We start from the raw sequence: 5,953 nt of genomic DNA, 5'->3' as shown, positions 1-5,953 counted from the left end.
ATGAGTATAATAGAAGAATAATAATAATAATAATATTAATAATAGAAAATACTGTGATCAAGTATATTTCAGCAGAGAATAAGTAATCAGACTTGTATAATATAAGTTATACATCTGAATATAATAAATCTAGATCTGAATGTTATCACTAAAGTGCTGAATTCTCTGAAAAAGAGATTCTCTGAGTGAAAATCTTGATATTATAAGCATCAAGCTTGCTTTAACTACAGACATCAGAATCATGATATAAAGAATTACACACAGTGTATACAGTCAAGAGAAGTAAGAGAGTTAAAAAACTAGTAGAATCAGTGAGTTTGAAGACACTTACTGATATTCTATAAAAAGTCTTCAAAGTGAAAGAGATATCTGTGTTAGATAACTCTCTAAATTCTGTGAATATTAAGAGAAAGCAGGCTTCTGACTAAGATGTGAATGAGAATGATAAAGTAGACACTCATCTCAATATCTTGAGATCTGAAATGTTAATGTATAAAGAGCACTTGAATAAGAATTAAGAGATGACTGTAAAAGTATTAGTAGATATAGAAGCTTTTATATAATATATTGATAATTATATAATCTGAAGACTGAAAGAGATCTGCTGAGTGAAGAATCTCTGATATATAAAATTATCTGATAATTAATATTTGATATTATCTGCAAGAGTAAGAGTTTCCTTGTACTTCAGAGAATAATCTTACTATATTTAAGTATGAGAGCTGCAGAATGTGAAATATAATCTTATTCTCAGACTTAATTGATTTCAAAGATTCAATCTGCAAATTCAATGATATACATGTTATATGCAGTTGACTGATAGAAAGAAAACAGTTCATACAATTTTATCAACTGATATGAGAAGAACATTTCATATCTCTAGTATAGAAGAGTTAAATCTGCTTATATATTAATAAGTAAAGAGAATGATTTACAAGATCTTATCTGAAAGCATTCTGTATATCATACAGAATTCAGAAGCAGAGAAAATCAAGATAAAGAATATGCAGAAGAATAAGTGTATAAAAAAGCTTCTGAAGAAGTATGAAAAGATCTTCTGAACAGATCTTTCACTGAAGTTACTGCTGAAACAAGAATTTATACATGAGATTGACACAGAGAACATGAAATCAGTCAATCAGAATGCATACTCTCTGTCACAAATGCATCTCAAAGAATAGAAGTGTAAGATCACAGATCTTCTAGAATATGATCTTATACAACTCTTATCAAGTATATGAGACTTTTCAGTTCTATTCATAAAAAAGACAGGTGAGAAGTGATGAATGTGTATTGATTATCAAGTACTTAATAAGCTTATAATCAAGAATGAATATTCACTGTTACAGATTCAATAACAGTTAGATATAGTTAGAAACACTTAATATCTATCAAAGATTAATCTTCTCTCAGAATACTGATAGATTTATATAGATAAACTATCAGTTCTGTGAAGTACATTTAATATATAATAAGAGAAGTTCAAATTCCTAGCAATGTCATTCAGTCTGATAAATGCATCTGTCATCTTCTAAATAATGATGAATACAATTCTTCATAAATAGAATGAAATCTCATGTCTTATATACTTTGATAATATTCTAGTCTTTTCAAACTCATATAATGAATATCTGAAGTATCTCAATGAAGTGCTTATAACTCTGACAGAGTATAAGCTCTATATTAAATCAACAAAGTATGTGTTTGAAACAAAAGAGTTGAAGTTTATAGAATATGTAGTAAGTGATAACTGTATACATCTTATCTCAGAGAAATTGAATATTATAGCAAATTAACTATGACTGAGAAACATACATTATATATAACAGTTTCTTGAGTTAGTCTTATACTATCATAGATTTATCAAGAATTTTATATAAATATCTGCATCACTCTCAGATCTCTTAAGAGAAACAGATATAAATCTATGAAAGAAGAAGTTTTAGTCAATCATCTGAAATATTATATATGAAGAGACTTTTCTCACACTGAGAGAATATATAATAACATTCTCAGTGCTTATTCAATCAGATCATGATAAATCTTTCTACATTAAGACAGATGTATTTAAATAAGCTATCAGAGATACTCTTCTACAGATAAGTAAGAATAGCAAGCTATACTCAGTGATATATAATGATAGAAAACTATCAGATACTGAGCTTAATTACTCAGTATATAAAAAGAAATTACTAGTAATCAAGCACATGCTGACATTGTAAGATAGATATATTATTATTATTATTATTATTCTTTCATTATACTCATATGCAAGCGGAGCTTATAATGAGTCCTTGCGTGATGTTAAATACAGGTCAAGTGTTGATTATACAGAAGGAAATACAGGTGTTGAGACCACGCCAAGATAACAAGAACATAGGAAAATACAAAGGAGTGACAATTAGATACATGCGATAATAACTTCCCAGCCCAGGAACATAGAGCAATTCATTGGAGCGATTTGTACACCTCTGTATTTATTAGAAACCTGAGGTGCTTGAGTTCTGGATTTAATGTATCCCCTGCGGGTTTCGAACCCACGCGCCTTGGTTTCCCACGCCAAGGCGCTACTGGGTGGCCGCATTAACCATTCGGCCACCGGGGCAAGATAGATATATTGATAACAGATATATAATAACAGTGATCATGAATTATAAAAGTCTCATCTATCTATAATTAATAATAAAATCTTTCAATATTTAGCATGTTGAATCTCAGAGTTTTAAGTATACAATCTTAATATTAAATACTGAAAGAGGTTAAACACTGTGATATCTGATACAATCAGTCACAGATCTGATTTCATGAGTGAGAATTCTGTAAATTAAGTATAAGAAAAGTTCATGTTAAACATGCTGAGAAGATGTAAGAAATCAGAATAAATGAATATAATGATCTCTTGCTTAGAGAATGACAAGATGTCAGATAATAAGCATCTTGTGAAAGTAGTAGAAGAGATACTTTCAAACTTTAAGCTGAGAAAATTAAAAAACAATATTGTGCTTTATCATGATCTAGAATATGCAGAAGCTCTCTATCTAGAACATTCATTTAAATATAACTTAATAGCTCACATGCATAAGAAATTCAGTCACTTAGAAAGCTCTGAACTTATGAGTATACTTGAATCAAGAGTGTACTGATCAAGTATAACTGAGAATATTCAGACATATGCTTATAAGTGTCTGAATTATCAGGTTATGAAAGAATCTAAGAAAGGATTAAAATGTAAGAAAGTACAATATCAGATGAAATGTATAATACAATTATTTAAACAATGAGAGATGAATCTCATAGACATACTACTGTGAACACTAAATGAAAATTGATGAATAATCACTGCTATTGATTACACTACTGACTGATCAGTTATAAAAGCAGTTTCAGAGATAACAGAGAAGATAATAATGAAGTTTCTATATAATAAGATCTATATCAACTATGAAATACTGTATAAGATTCTAACTGATAACAGTGTGAATCTTGTAGAAGAAGTGATGAGGCATTTTGTGAGTCAGTTACAGATAAGACATTGTAGAACAATACTATATTATTCACAGACAAACAGAAAGATGAAACACTTGAATAAAATCTTGAGTAATATACTGACAAAATATCTAGTGAACAAGCTGATGTGTAAGAGGCCTACGCCGAATAGATCGGTATAATATATAGGTCTTATATAACAAAGAGAAAAACATTAAAGAAGGAAAAGAAAGAGAAAGTACAAGAATCAGCAATTGAAGTGAATATTTATACATGTATGTGATGATGTACATGGTGGAGCTTCAGAGTGGAAGAATATACATGTGTTTGTAGCAGCTGAGGATCGGTGATTGGAACATACACATTCATGGTGACTGAGAATCAGTGATCAGAATATACATGTTCGTGGTGACCTAGAATCAGCGATCGGGAATGGGGCGGTAGGAATCTATGAAGTGTACGGAATGGGGCGGTAGAAATCTATAGAGTGTACGGAATAGTCTATATGATTGATCGGGCGCAGCCCGCCACATTAGCCCTCTTCTTCCAGAAGCAGTTCTCATCAGTCAAGAACTGCTGTTTTGAATAATGCAGAACTCAGAGTTCAGGTCAGTTGATTATAGCTGACTCATTTCATAAGATATTGTCAGTCACAGCTGTGTGATCTCTTATTAAGAATATCTTCAATCTCTCACTCAAGCTTATTATCTTCTTCTATGATCCCTGGCAGCTGTCAGTCAGAAGTTAGTTAAGAAGAAAATGAATCAGTAATAGTGCAGTGAAGCAAGCTTATATAAAAGATATTATAAATCTCTAATAATATGTTAAGATAATAGTTATAACTATCTAGAACTTCTATCACTTTATACTTAATATAGTGATAATTCAGTGTATAAGATGAATATGTAATCTGTATATTCTTAAGATTGAATTATACTAAGTCTTCTATCTTATACTGCTCAGTGAAATCTCAGTGAATATTAATTTAATTCTCTTAATCTTGTTTCATAGCTGTTATAAAGACTTCTACTTAGTTATAGATATCTCAGAGCTTTGTTACTATATTATTAATAATCTGAATTGAACTGCAGAGATTCAGTATAAACTGTGTAATCTCTAGAAGATTTAACATCTTCATGTAATAATTATATATAAGAAAGAACAGACTTATATCTATTAAAATAACATCTTAATCATTGATAGTGATCTCTGCATATAGAAGAAGATTATATTAATTATCTTATAAGTAATTACAGAACTTATAAAGATAATTCTTCACAGTCTGAATTATTCATTCTAATATATTATCAGTCTCAGAATAATAGATAGTTAATAGATAGTATATAATCTTAAGAACTTGATAGATTCTTGTTTAAAGAGTACTTATAAATTAACAGTCTTAATCTTATACTATAGATCTCAGTAATTCATATATCTGATAGAATAGACTCTGTAGAAAAGCTTCAGTAACTTATTCAGTATTCATCTTATTACAAGATTTCAATATTATATCTTTACTTAATTAATTTATAATAATTAGAATGTTTCTATAACTCTTACTCTTAGATAGATTAATAGTAAAGTGAATTACTATATCTTATCAGATTTTATTAGAGATATTAAGTGATTTTAATAGATCTTTTCTACAGTTCTTTTATAAGATAATAGAAGAATAGTAATTACAGTTTCAGATAAAGTATCTGATACTATTTAATATCTCAGATCAGTAGAACTCTTAGAAGATTATTCTATACAGTTATTTATAGTCTGAATAACTGATTATATATGAATTATACATCTCTTACATTATTCAAGTGTATAAGAGTTTGAAGTAGAAGACTAAGTGTTATTCACAAAATCATAGAGTGTTATTATTATTAATTGAATATTCTGAGATATCAGTTCTTATATATAGTTCTGAGAAGAATCAGAGTGCTTCTTAATATACTACTTCAGTAAGAATCTGAAGAAGTACATTAGTCTGAGCTGCTGTATATCACAGTTCATTTAGTGTAGAGAAAGTGAAGATATTAATATCAGTATCAGTTCAGAGAGAGAGTGTTTTAATTAGAGAAGTATGTATAGTGTTATAAGTTATTCTATCTTGATTAATCAATATCTTCAGATTTAAGAGTCAGTGTTTTTAATTCATTCAGTGCATGTCTGTCACATCAGACAGTATATCTTGTTCTTATTATAAGAGAGTGTCTGTCATTGAGTTCTAACTGCTGAGACAGTAGTGTATTGTAAAATAAAAGCAGCTTAGAAATTCAAATTATTATATCTGTTCTTCAGTGAGTTTACAGATAATTATAAAGTACTTGAGATTCTTATAATCTGTGATTATTTTAAATTCAGAGATACTTTAGAGTTCAGAGTCTTATTCTTCTAGACAGTGTATAATTATAAGAAGTTTCTTATTATAGATCTTATAATTGTATTCAGTGAGACTCAGTTTCTTAGATAT

The 5,953-nt window shown here is 29.0% G+C and overlaps 1 pseudogene across 1 annotated transcript; it reads right to left on the bottom strand.

The window, feature by feature from the left end:
* Positions 1-2,516: 2,516 nt before the first annotated feature.
* On the bottom strand, positions 2,517-2,605 carry BDBG_16548 (annotated as a pseudogene). The gene has a single exon. The product of its transcript is annotated as a tRNA-OTHER (tRNA).
* Between the last annotated feature and the right edge of the window lie 3,348 nt (positions 2,606-5,953).

The sequence above is a fragment of the Blastomyces gilchristii genome (genome assembly GCF_000003855.2).
Source record: "Blastomyces gilchristii SLH14081 genomic scaffold supercont1.3, whole genome shotgun sequence".
In the NCBI taxonomy this organism is placed as follows: domain Eukaryota; kingdom Fungi; phylum Ascomycota; class Eurotiomycetes; order Onygenales; family Ajellomycetaceae; genus Blastomyces; species Blastomyces gilchristii.
This window is presented reverse-complemented; position numbering and strand designations above follow the sequence as displayed.